Consider the following 13965-nt stretch of genomic DNA (forward strand, 5'->3'; position numbering starts at 1 on the left):
TGCCAACACCTTCCCTACACAAATAGGGGCAAAACCAGAAGTGGACATCAGTGAATTAGTTGATGCTTTCATCCTTCTAAAGTGTTGGCAAAAGCAATGGGAGAAGTATGTTTTAGTACCAATAGTTTCATAATTTACTTTTTACTAAATCCGGCATCTCTCATGCCAGCTTTATATCCCTCAGAATAAAATGGGGTATTTTTGCTCTGCTCCTGACACTGCTCTGTTCTTGGTCTCCATTGTGTAGGGTTACTGGCTGGTTTTAAATGCTTGGAAGAGTGGGTATTACATGTTAGTTTCACCTGGAGCTATGATGGTTTTGCGTAGATAACAGACAGAAGAGAATTTCAAAATAAAATGAACTTCAAACAAAAACTCAGTGTGCAATACTTATGCTTGCTCTAGTGTACATACTCTGATCCATAATGAGAAATTATTTCTGAGAGAAAAATAAGGTCTTGAAATAGTTCACAGTGTTTTTATTGGGTAATTAAATATTAGTATGCACAATTAAGCCTTTTCTTTTCTTTTTTTTTTGGTGGAAAGGAAGACGTTCTCTACAATGGAAGTGTCTACAGAGTAAAAATTTCTGATTTTCAAAAGGTATGTGGTTTTCTGTTCTTTTAACATTTTTGGTTTTTTACTAGTTTATTTACTTAAGTTTAAAATGGTTTAATGTTTCAACGCTGCAATGTCCATATTAGTATAATGAGAAATGTATTCTGAAAAAGCAATGGTTGGAGTTCATGAGAAGAGAGAAGTTACTAGAAATGTGGGTTGTAACTTTGCAAATTCAGTGTGCTGTGGTCTCCTGAAAACCAGATATCGTGGCACTAAGGAAGAAGTGTGTGTGTGAGGATGATCAGTGACACAAATGGGGGTATATTCTAGGTCCTCAGTGGCCTCATCTTTTTGTAGTAGCCTAACCTTCTGAGAGGTAAGGATGAGTAATAGACACATCTTTTCTTTCCCCCCACCCTCAAGTCTGACTAAACTGCAGTGATGTGGAACCAGTCTTAACCGAGCTTCAAAGGCAATTTAAGTGCTCCAGTCTCTGTGTGATTCCAGCATATTCTTCTCATCTCAGATTTGTGGAAAACTATTTATTTTAATTCTCAGGATTGGGTCAATTGCACATTAAATTACGTTCACTTCATACATACTCCTAGTCTGAGTATCCTTTTCTTCCAGAAGCATCAAACTGGCACAAAATTCCACTTGCTTTAGCATCCAGGCCTTGAGAAAGCTCAAAAGAGTTGTTGAAGCAATTGCTTTTTTCTCACTAATCCTGAGTGAGACCTCAATTTTGTCCTGTTGGTCAAGACATTCAGTTTAGCTAAAGTGGGTTCTTTGATGCCTGTCCTTACTGCAGAGGAGCAGAGCACTGCACATGCAATTTGAGTCTAGAACTTCATGTGCTATTCTTTCTACTGAAATTTTTGTAAGTGACTATGATGAGACAGTGTATTTACTTTTTGTTGTTGTTCATATCAAAATGTATCTAAATTCACATCAGAATTCCCTGATATAATGAGATGATATCTTGGATGAGGATTACAATTGCAGATAGACCTCCTCTAGAGGGATCTTTTGCAGGAAAATTTCAATGCAGAAAAGGTTATTGACACCAAAGGGTATGGTTGTGTTGGTTGTCTAGAATTTTAGAGTTAGGATTAACAGTATAATGATTGTAGGCAGTGCTTTATGTACGTATAACCTTGGCACTAGTCAGTAAAATGCTCTTCTGTTTTTCTTGTTTTTCACTTTTTGGTGGTTGGTTTATTCCAATGCTGTACACCACAAGGATTTGGGAATTTGCTGCACTGTGACCTGGTGTTCTATCACAATTGGTTTGTTTATTTGTAACTGATAAAAATAATACTTCTGTGGGCACAAGTAGAATTTGCTAAAATCATTAGACAAAAATTAAACCTACACTAGCCAGAAATAGCTTTCTTGGAAAGTAGAAACTACTGTAAATATTTCTAGAGCAAAAGTCTGAATACAGATGGTCCTAACTTCTCATCCAGGTGTAAGCAGTAGAACTTGTATTAGAGATTTAGAATGAAATCACACCAGTGACAGAACTGCTGAGATAATTGGCTCATTTGTTAAAAAAATAGGGGGATGAATCAGTTTGCGTTGAATAGCTATTGCATTTGAACATCTTGCTTGCTTTTAAAATAAAACTACATGAGAGAGGGAGAAGCTACTATGTATGGAGTTAGGTGAAGGAAGTTAGGGATGTTGCTTTTCATTATCCACTTGGACCCATTTTTAACCATTTAAACACAGGATGCATAAGGATGTGCTGTAGGTTTTACATGCCATCTTCAAAGTCAAAGACTTCAAAAACTTTTGGAACAAAGGAAAAGCAAATTCCAGAACTTCTATCAAGTAAATATGAAGAGAATTTGGCTCAATAACAAAACAAAAATAGCCCCAGGCAGTCACAATTTGTACACTCAGTTTTAGGGTCTGTGAGCATCATAGCTTAGTTAATACTCGTTACAGTGAAAATGCCTGGGAGAGGGGTTTTTGGGTAGCAAGTATGCTAAAACATCATATTATTAAAGTGAGACCTTCATGCATTATTGTCTGTTGCATTACAGTGTGATCCTAGACAGTATTTCCTCAGGAGATAAGGTCAGCCAGTGTCTCCTTACAGGTTTATTCTGTTTACATAGTGGTGGGAGGACAGGGGGGTTCAAATGGGAGATGCTGCCTTTGTCATAACACACTATTACCTATAATCATGCTCCCTTTATGCCATAGGAAGCTACAGGAACTTTTTGACCCCTTTCCTAATCTTAAAGAGATTGATCTGAAACGAGAACTAGCCAAAGAAAATCTTTTTAATAAAGTACGGTTTCCAACACTGTTGGAATAAACTTTATTTTTAACAATTTAAGTTTTAATAAACTATGTTTCCAACACTGGAATAATAATTAAAGCAATGTACAAATTGTCACAGTTACCTCATTGATTTTATCATCACCACTTTTTAGTTGACTTTTATGGAAGTGAAATAAGATCCCGATGGCATTTTTACAGGTTAGAATTGCAAAAGCAATTTGCAGATGAAAGGACAGATTATTTGGCTTGTGTATTTTTGATGAAATTACCTGTGTTCTTGTGTGGGTACTCAATGTGTGACTGTATCTCTGATGGGGAGCTAAAAGCAGCATTCACCCCAGCCTCATTATTAGTTATCACTTTATCTTGTGCTTAAGAGCCTGTGTTAATCCTAATTATGTGATTGTGTCCTTTGTAATTAAAAAAAGAGTATATTTATGTGGAAATATGAGGAAAGGCCTCAGTTTCTGATTTGGGTACAGCCCAGCCTTGTGGAAAAGAGAGTCTGCTAATAATTTTGTTTAGGATTTAGCAGCACACTGGAGCAGTCACTGGTTGACTGTCCTGTAGGCCGGCAACAGTTTAATTGGACTGTGGTGAAGGAACACAAACATTTTTCTCAAAGTACTGACTCCACCTTGCTTTGAAAAATTTGAAATACCTTCCTGACTGAATGAAGGTGAAGGAAATTAGAGCCATCACCAAAGATAAGTTGAACTGTTAAAAGAAAGTAGGGATTCCCACTACTAAAACATTGTCCATTAATGTAGTTTAAAGGCGTTATTCAATAACTGGATCCTCAGTCTGGAGTTCATGAGCACTAAATAGACTACTGGCTAGAATCACAAAAGGAAGGCAGCAATATTAGGAGCTAGTGTTAGGTATATTTATCTCTGTGTGTGACTTTATTTTGTTTCTCTTTTACCTGTTTCTATATCACAGAATGGTTTGGGTTGTAAGGGACCTAGATATCTGGTGTGTTCCCCCCCCCTCCCCCCAGCCATGGGCAGGGACACCTTCCACTAGCCCAGGTTGCCCAAAGCCCCATCCAACCTGGCCTTGGGAGGAGAACTTCTCTGGGGAACTGTTTCAGTGCCTCACCAGCCTCACAAGAAAGAATTTCTTCCCAATATCTAATCATAATCTACCCTCTTTCAGCTAAAAACTGTTACCCCTTGTCCCATCCCTACTGTCCCTAAGGAAGAGTCCCTCCCCATCTTTCCTGTAGCCCCTTTAAGTCCTGGGAGGCTGCTCTGAGGTTTCCCCAGATCCTTCTCTCTTCCAGGCTGGACACCCCTAACTGTCTCGGCCTGTCTTCACAGGGGAGGTGCTCCAGCCTTGTGATCATCTTCGTGGCTTCCTCTGGACCTGCTTGAGCAGGTCCATGTCCTTCTCAGTTGGGGCCCCAGAGCTGGACACAGCACTGCAGGAGGGGGGGTGGTGTGTGTCTTACAAGAGTGGAGTAGCAGGGAAGAATCCACTCCCTCAGCCTCCTGGCCACACTTCTCTTGATGCAGCCCAGGACACGGTTGGCTTTCTGGGTTGTGAGTGCACATTGCTGTCTCAGAGTGAGTCTTCCATCCACTGATACCCCCAAGTCCTTCTCCTTGGGGCTGCTCAATCCACTCCTTGCCAAGCCTGGATTTGTGCTTGGGATTGCCCTGACCCATGTGAAGGACCTTGCACTTACCCTTGTTGAATGCCATGACATTTGCATAGGCCCACCTTTCCAGCCTGTCCAGGTCCCTCTGGATGGCACATCCAGTGTGTCAACCACACCACACAGCTCGGTGTTGTCAGAAAACTTGCTGAGGGTGCACTCAATTCCACAGTCTGTGTTGCCAACAAAGATGTTAAACAGCACAGGTCCCAGTACTGACCCATGAGCAATGCCACTCATCATTGCTCTCCACTTGGACATTGAGCCGTTGACCACAACTCTTTGAGTGTCAGTTGCAGCCAGTTTCTTATCTGCTGAGTAGTTCATCTGTCAAATCTGTGTCTCTCCAATTGAGAGACAAGGATGTCCTGTGGGACAGTGTGAAAAGCTTTGCACAAGTCCAGATAGATGATGTCAGTTGCTCCTCCCTTATCCACCAACACTGTAACCCCATCATAAAAGACCACCAGATTTGTCAGGCAGAATTTACCCTTAGTGAAGCCATGTTGAGTCTCACCTATCACCTGATTTTCCATATGCCCTAGCATAGTTTCCAGGAGGATCCGCTCCATGATCTTGCTGAGCACAGAGTTGAGACTAACTGGGCTGTAGTTCCCTGGGCCTTCTTTTTTCCTCTTTATAAAATGGGGGTTATGTTTCCCCTTTTCCAGTCAGTGGGAACTTCAGTGGACTGCCACGACTTCTCAAATGTGATGGATAGTAGGTGAGCCACTTCATCCACCAGTTCTGTCAGGACCCATGGGTGCATCTCATCAGGTTTCATAGACTTGCACACCTTCAGGTTCCTTAAGTGGTTGCAAACCTGATCTTCTACAGCAGGCAGTTGTTCCTTCTCCTATTCCCTACCTTTGCTTTCTGTGTCGTGGACAGTGTGGCTGGAGCCCTTGCTGGTGAAGACTGAGGCAGAAAAGTTGTTGAGTACCTCTGGACAGCTTTATCCATATCACAGATGACCAAGTCCTCCCTTTCCTCCCAGAGAGGGCCCACATTTTCTCTGTTCTCCCTTTTCACTGACACACCTATAGAAGCTTTTCTTGCTGCCCTTGATGTCCATGGCTAGATTTAATTCTGTCAGGACTTTGGCCTTCCTAACTGATCCCTGGCTGCCATGACAGTTTCCCTGTATGCCTTCCAGGCTATCTGTCCTTGCTCTGCTGTTCAGTCTGTGATGGTTTTAAGCCCTGCCGGGACTGGAGACCATGTTGCTCTTGTCCCTCCCCCACCCTCAGACACAAGTAGGGCACAAACCCCGAGTTAAAATAAGAAGAAATTTAATACAACAGTGTAATAAGCAATCTGAACAACAACAGTAGCAATGATAACAACAATAAACAGCAATAACAGTAAAAGAGACAAAAGATATACAGAGAAATACTGCAATGGTTACAGACAGCTCGCTTGCAATGCTCCCCATCACCAAAGCCACAAAGGAAAAAGTTTTCCATGCTGCCGCGGGGGACCTGACATCAGCCTGGTATGAATAACCCAGCTGGAGATCCCTTGCCCCTCTCTGCTGGGGAAACTTAACACTATCCTAGCCGAACCAGGACAAGTCTGTAGTCTTCATTTAAACAAAAGTAGTTTCCTATCTTACTCTTAGGGTTACATTAAGGATAATATCAGAGTACTGGCAGAATCAGGGTCGCAGGTCTTAGGACAGAAGTAATGAAAATGGTGTGGTCCCTCTAGGGCATGTAAATAGTGGTTTTCTACCCTGCTGTGTATTCCAGACTGAAACCTGTTCATCAAGGGGTTTGTGTGCTCTGATGGACCCTGGCAGGGTGGGGGCAAAGGATAGAGCAGCTGAATGTCAAGGTGGATAGAGTTTGGGGGTGAAATGGTGCAACTTTGTCTTGTGTTCAAGATCATCATTAAAAGATCACTTAACCATACAGTCTTCCCTTCCATTTGTGATTACAAAATACAAGACTGGCCATGGGCTCTTCTAAAACCTAGGTTCTTCAGTGTATTGAATCACAGAATCATTCAGATTGGAAAAGACCCTTGGGATCATTTGAGTCCAGCCATCAGCCCAACTCTACAAAGTTCTCCCCTACACCATATCCCCCAATATCACATCAACTGTTAGGTTGAAGCTTAACAGAATATGTCTACTATGATCTTTATAGTTTAAGCAATTACTGGTTTTGCTTTTAACAGCCAAGGGAGTACTTGCTAGATTTGCATGACTAACTCTACGTTTCTGGAGCCTCCACAATAGTGCCATATTGCCATGGGTGGCATCTTGTAGCTGTGAAAGTACTGCAAGTGCAAACACAAACACTGTTAATATGATGCTGCTCACACCAACATACTTGTAAGAATTATCTACTGTGACTTCTAATGTTACATCACTTGCTTGCTTTACTCGAAAAGACCAAACCTTGACAAACTTCTATGTAATCTATCTGCTACAATCAGAAATAATTTGCACTTGTTTTCCTTATGCTGGTGTGGATCGGCGCTAACTCCACCATCACACCTGCTGAGCATATGCATATAAGCACTGACATAACTGAGGATGGGTTTTAGTCCTGAAGTATTTGCTTCCTGGTAATTATATGGCGCATGGCAACTGCTCCCAAAATAGATGTGATACTTTATAGGGGAGAATAAAGAAAAGTTGCCTCCTTCTTAAGAGACCAGTGCAATTTGCTCAGATAGCTATTCTCAAAATAAAGAGGTTTTTAATCCCAACTTTAGTCTGTGTCCTCACTGGATTTCTTCTTACTGTCCCTGATAAGCAGAGCAATTAAGGTACTTTATGTGGGTATTCTCCACCTGAGTTTTGCTCTGTAGCATCTGTTTTGGCCATGAATCCTACTACTGTGTTCTTAATCAGGTCCATTGAATCCTACAGCCTATCTGATTCTTTATACATGTTATCTCTGCCTTCTGGAAATTGAGTTTTCAGGTCTGAAAAGTTATCTGCTGTTCGTAAGCAACATGCATAGCTTGCTTAAATGGAGTATACACTGAGTTTCCCTTCAGATGGACAATGTTTTCTTTATAAGAGTTCTCTTATTCTTAGCACATTTCTAGGTCAGGAATGCTTAAAATATCTTCTGTCATTAAAACTTGGAGTCAACAGTATAAAACAAAAATAGAGAGGCAAAAGAAAAATAAATGAAGCTTACTGCATCCAGATGAAGCATTGTTTTCCAAACATTCCCTGCTGTCTGTGATCATGTAGTCTTTGTACTTTCCTTTGAAAGACTGTTCTGTTTAATTACAGCAAAATCCAGCGATGTGTAGACCTTTTTGGTGAGAAATGTGAGCATGGAAGGAGCAGAAACTATATGCTGGTGAAGGTCTCAGACTGAAAGGTTGGTGGCTCAGAGAGGAGGCAGAGCTCTGGGACCTAAAAAGTGATAACAAAAGCATACAGATAATTTAAGGTAGTAGTTACTGTCTCAGTTGTCAGGTTCCCTGTAGTTTCACATACATTTGAGCTGACACTTCAGATAAGCAAAGTAGTCCCCAGTCTCACTCTCAGCCTTTATTTTCTTGTCCCTGGATGCTTGTTCACACCAAAAGCCTTTGTAAGTAACTAGTGAATCAGGTAACTGATCTGGCTGAAAAGTAGACCTGCTAAGTAAAATTCTAAAAAGTAATTTTAAACCCAGAGAACAGAAGGCTCGGGGAGACCATACTGTGGCTATTCAATACTTAGGGGGAACTTGCAAGAAAGTTGGGGACAGACTTTTTAGTGGAGCTGGTTGCGACAGGACAAGGGGTAATTGTTTTAAACTAAAAGAGGATAGACTTAAATGAGATACAAGGAAGATGTTTTCTACAGTGAGGGTGATGAAACCAGTTTGGTAGATGTCCCATCCCTGGAAACATTCAAGGTCAGGTTGTACTGGGCTCTGAGCAACCTGATCTAGTTGAAGATGTCCCTGCTCACTGCAGGGGATTTTGACCAGATGACCTTTAAAGGTTCCTTCCTACACTATGATTCTACGATTTTTCAGGTGAATCAGTTTTCATTTGTGCTGGCAGAGTAAAGCATAGTGGGGAAAGAGAGTGACTGGTGGACTTCTGGAGAGGATTCCTGATGTCTACCAGACTACTGCCTCAAATTATTCCATGGTAGGTCTGTCTTAAATGATGCCTGAATTTTCAGACATTCTAATGCAGAAAAAGGGAGGAAACAAATCTTGGTTACTGTATATTTTGTTTGGTTGTGACATGAGTTGTCTTGCATGGAGGAAGGTTGTTTTCTTTTTCTCTGGGTATTTCTTTGCCTTGTAAAACTTTCCCCTTGAGATTTATTTGCCACTCCTCAGGAAGGAAAGACTATTTGCTTTTTTTCAAAAAGATATGGGAATGTTATATAAGGAACTAAGCTAAGGTGTTGTTTTCTTCAAAAATTGTATTTCATCAGTGCTCAAAGCTAGAACCTTGTTCTTTTAAAATGTGCAAAGACCTGGTCTTGTATGCAAAGGTGGACAATTGGAAGAAGTGGTCAGAAAATGAAGCACAAAATGACAGCTCATATTGTTAGGCCTCAATAAAACCTGAAGAAAGTGAAGTTTTTGCAAACTGTTTTGTTCTGTGCAGACTCAGCTCACTAAGACATATTGGGTGCTTTATGGTTTCCCCTCTCCTCCCTTCTTTTTTTTCCTGGGTTGATTTCTTCCTTAGTAGTGAATTAAATTGGCTTCAGGAGGAAACCAGAGCACAAGAATCTGCTCTAACTAACCAGCAGGAGTACACAATGGGGAGGGTAGAGTAGAAAGGAGTGGAGGGAACTATTCCCTTTCTAGTTTCTCAACCTAAGCTCGGACGGCATGACAGTGCGAAAGCTGAAGGGCAGTGGTGGGGGAGGCAGAGATGGTGAGTGACATTCCCATGTTCCCAAGGGATTCCTTTGCAGAGAGGTCAGTAGGAGTTTTGCACTGACTTCAACTGAGGCCAAGCATATGAAAAAGAGAGAAATGGAGAGTGAAAGAATAAGCAGAACAATCTGGAAGATAAGGGAAGAGTCGCAAAACAAATGAAGCAAGATAGAAGAAGTAGGAAATGTAATTGTAAAACTATCAGGTAGGGAAAATGCATGGTGGGGAAGAAAGCAAGAAGTCATGTGCACAGGGCAAATTTTTTTATTTGTTTCTGACTCTCCTCACTCATTCAAACTATCCACCAAGCCCTACTACTGATACACCAAGATTATTTGCCTAGTAGATATGTTATTTGAAACCAATGTGTTGTCTTATGCCACATGAATAGTGCATTCATCTTTAGCTCTTACTGTTTTCTGGTGAAGCCAAAAGGAAAATTACTAAATTACTGCCAGAAATTATATTTGTATTTGGAAAGGATTTTTTTTTCTTCCAGTATTTTCAGCTTCTCTAAACCCCAAAACTATGGAAAATTTCACAGGTATGTTTTCTCTAATTACAGTTGTGGTCTGGTTTAGAGGAGCAATGCTTGGTTGCATGTTTAAGTAAAGAGATTCTAATCAAAGACAAAACTGTTCATCATCCTGTGGCTTTCCCAGAACCTGCTTTTGTTCTGGTGTTCGTATCTTATCTGTTGTAATTTTGTTGCTCTTAAAATGAGTATGGCATTAGAGAACAGGGTGTGTGCATGTTATGGAGTCTGCCCTGCTGGCAGCTGTTTACCTAAACAAGTTTTTTTGATCACTGTACCTGTGAAAACTGGAATCTGAGAAGATGGCATATGCTCTTCTGCATCAGAATGTTTTCTTGCAGGCAGTGGCAAATCTGTGGCAAATCAAATTTGCATTCAAAGCTTCATTTATAATTATTGTGGTTATTATGATTTCCTCTTTCTCTGTGTACATCCTCTTAATCTACCAAGTGTAAATTTTCTAAACTCGACAGGTTGCATAAGCCAGAAAAGTAGGAAATCACTCCCAAAAGAACTGCTGCCAGATCTTTGAAGCGCGTATTGAGTTATTGGATCTGAAACACAATGTGTAAGAGTTGCTTTGCCAAGTTTTGAAAGATACAGTATGTGGAGTGATGAGACTGCTGTCTAGGTATTTTCTGTAAAACAGAGGGAAAAGACAGAGAAATATGGAATGTTGTTTATTGCTTAACAACACATTCTTCATTTCAGTTGTTTATATTTTTAACTGTTGTTTCTTCTTTTCAAAATTAATAAGACTTGTTAAACATTACACTGAAAAGTAGCATGTAAATCTACTTCGATTTCATAACTGCACTTATTGCTGTTTGATCTATGCCAGACTGAAAATTTGGATTGTAAATAAGATCATTATGAGATCTTTTGCAGTCGAGGTTAGCAGTTGGGAGCACATCTCTGGAGCTGCTGGATATTACAAGTAATTCTTGTGCTGATATATAGACTTCTTTTTCAAGATCTGCCAAGTCCTTTTCTCAGGCATTTGTACATTTGGGAGACTTTGACCATTTATACTTGTTTTGCAGTGAGTGTTTTTATAAATGGTCTGATGATCTGACTCTTCTCATCAAAGGAAGCGGTGCTTCACTTATTAAGCTAGGTCTAGATAGTCAGATGTGTATATCCAGCTCCTGTAGCGAGCAAGCGGGTTGCTCAGTCTGACAAAATTAATTCAGTCACTTTCTTCTTGCTGAGCTATATTTAAGCCTTGAGAAGGCAACCCCATCTTTCCTTCATTAGAAAACTTTGTGGGAGGAGAAAAGCCAGTTAACCTAGCTATTAAAATATTTATGGCTTGTATTTGGTTTGAATTTACCTAGGCTGAGCAGCTGGCTCTATGAATTCAGTAGGTCCTTTCCAACAAGATGATTAGTCATGCCTGTCTCACGTTAGTACTTGGTTACTCTGTTCAGGTTATTTCTGAACCTTTCTCTTTGAAAACTAAATAAATCAGTTTTTGTATTTCCCCTAGTAAGGTGTGCTTTTGCACATGTTGAGCCTTACGTGTAGTCCAATAAGCAATTTAACTCCCTCTCTGAAAGGCAAATCAGATATTATAATTCGGGTATTAAAGAATGAGGGAAGCTTTTTTGCTCAGATGAATTGGAACTTGAAATTGCTGAATTTGAAGCTGGTACCTATCTTTGCTTTTAAAAAAGCAGTTCTGCCTCCCTTAACTCTGAAGGATTCGTATCAAACATTGGTATGGTAATTGGCTGTGTTGGAACTAAGCAAGGTGACATCTTTAATTAGACATAGTGTCTTTTATCAGACCCAGTAACATAGTTGTATCCTGGGGGGGTGGGGGGTGGGGGAACAGAAAAACATTTGGGCATACAAGCCTGTCTACAAGTCATCTGGGTCTGTATGCCTGAAAACTAGTTGCCTTTTTTTCTGTTCTTTGTGGCCTGCTTCTGTGCAAATGCATTTGTTCTTAAGGATGTAGGAAAGCAACTAGCAAGATATTCTGAAAAGTCTAAAAGAAAAGCTTCTGTGTTTTTTAGGTTACCACTTTTGGTTTAACTGGCCTTTTTCTACTGTCTTAACTGAGTGATTTGTTGCTTGGACTCTTGAATATATTTACTTTCTTTGTATATTTTATATAGACACGATCGGTGAACTGGGCAGTTTACCTTTTTAAAACGTTATGTAGTTGAGGAAGTTTCCAGGTGAATATTTTTAAGGAAATCAAAAGCTTTGCTCTCTTCATCACTGATATATCAGCGTGGAGTGTCTTCTATTGTTACATCAAATTTGGAATCAAGTTGTCATTATTAATACTCTACTTTTCTGTGTTAATCTACAGGTGCTGCAAAAGCATAGTAAAATATTTTTACATTCACTTTAATGTCCGTTTCATCTTAGAACCATAGAATCTTGTGAAAGTTTGCAAATTGGCAAGAGCATAAATGGGAATCAGACCCTAAGAACTTGCTTCAAAAATTATGACCAAAGCAAAATTTTATTTTTATAAATATTACAAAATATTACAGCAAATGCCTTTTAACTATGAGGTAATACAGCTAAAGCAATGCTGTACGGAATGGCTAATCAGTAAGAGCTGCAGCCTATTCTGTGATGTGAGAGCACATGGTTGTGTCCTTAATAGTCCTTAATGGAGTTTCTTTTACCCTCTAGTGTGATTCTGCAGCCTGCCAGTTCTTACCTGTTCATCCAGTGGGATCCAGGGAGAGCTTTAAAAAGCCAGAGCTACCTTTGAAGAGATTGAATTTGCCATATCCCCTGTGACTGCTTGTTCTGGAAGGCTTCCCTGTTTCTGTGTGGTATGGTTTCACTGCTGTCAAAGATGCTTTGCAAACAAGATGCCTGAGGCTGGTGTTGCTAAAATGCACTCCTGCTCTGGCATACGTGATGCACACGTGTAGAGCTGGGCATACCTGGGTAGCTGAGGGTGTGTTGGTGGAAAGGCAGTTGTGTTGTCTTCTGACAGGTTAGTGTGTCCAGGAGCTTTGGCTGGCTCTATCTTCTCTGTCCCTTCTTTTCTTGGTGGTCAACATTGGCTACTGAACCTTGGCAGCAGGTGATACAGGAGAGCAGGTAACACAAGAGCAGGAAATTATGCTGTTGAATCTGCTATCTGTTGTACTTGTGACCTCAGCAGAATGCACTGAAGTTATTATTATAAAACAAAAACACACCCTGTTTGACAGGTTATTGCCTACCCCTATATGTGATCTTTGGATCTTTGTGCCTTTTTTTATGAATTGTGTCCAGACCACAAGGGGTTTGTTTCTGTATCTGAGTGTTTTTACTGACACTTGATGTGACTTGATACAAACAATATGAATTTCAGCCAAGTGGTTAAATGTCAAAACAGCCTACCACATGTGTTGGTTTACTGCCAGGGAAAGGTGAATGTTCAGCATAAAGGCTGTATTTAAACACTAATCAAACATTTATTATTGTTGAATAAATGACCTGACAAGGATGCAGTTGAACTAAAACGTTAGGTTATGTTTCATGGAAGTGAAAAGCTTTATTAATATTTGAAGAATGGCTTTAATTAGTCTGACTGTTGGTAGGTGTGTTCATTTTCTCAATGTACATCCGGTATAGCGCTTTTCACCAACTTATAATTGGCAGTTTCCCATAGGAAATAATCATTATTGGTATTATAAAAGCACTTTCTATCTACCACATTTGGGAAATGAAAGTTTTGCAAAGGTCAGAATAAAGTGTGCCCCCAATTATGCTAATAACTCATACCACAAATGATCCACTGAAAGGTTTAATAGCTTGGTAGTCCTCTTTAGATTTTCTTAGAACTAGAAGAATTAATATTACATTTTGACACTTTACAGAAAGGTGAAAAAAGAAATCTTCCTTCTCTTCAGCTTTTGAAGTTTATACCTGAATTCCCTTAGGAGCATCTTGAAATGTTGGGTGGGTTTTTTGTTTTGTTTTGATGGGCGTGTTTTGTGTTGTGATTTGGGTTTAAGAATTCTTTTTAAAAGCATTTTGTTCCACTTCACTGTGAAGTCAGTATCTTTTTTTTTTTTTTTTTTTTTTTAAGG

General features: G+C 40.0%; 1 protein-coding gene across 2 annotated transcripts in view; it reads left to right on the forward strand.

Annotated features, from left to right (window-relative positions):
* Positions 1-540: 540 nt before the first annotated feature.
* Positions 541-13965, forward strand: part of PLCB4 (phospholipase C beta 4) — a 199978-nt gene continuing 186553 nt past the window's right edge. Inside the window, exons 1-2 of one of the 2 annotated variants that reach the window (XM_026845083.1) lie at positions 568-603; positions 8512-8629. The gene's annotated coding sequence lies outside the window, so the exon portion shown is untranslated. Of the gene's footprint in view, positions 604-8511; positions 8630-13965 lie in introns of both variants that reach the window. The other variant, XM_026845082.1, reaches the window with a different exon arrangement.

This window comes from Athene cunicularia, assembly GCF_003259725.1.
Source record: "Athene cunicularia isolate RWA chromosome 3 unlocalized genomic scaffold, athCun1 chr3_part1, whole genome shotgun sequence".
Taxonomy (NCBI): domain Eukaryota; kingdom Metazoa; phylum Chordata; class Aves; order Strigiformes; family Strigidae; genus Athene; species Athene cunicularia.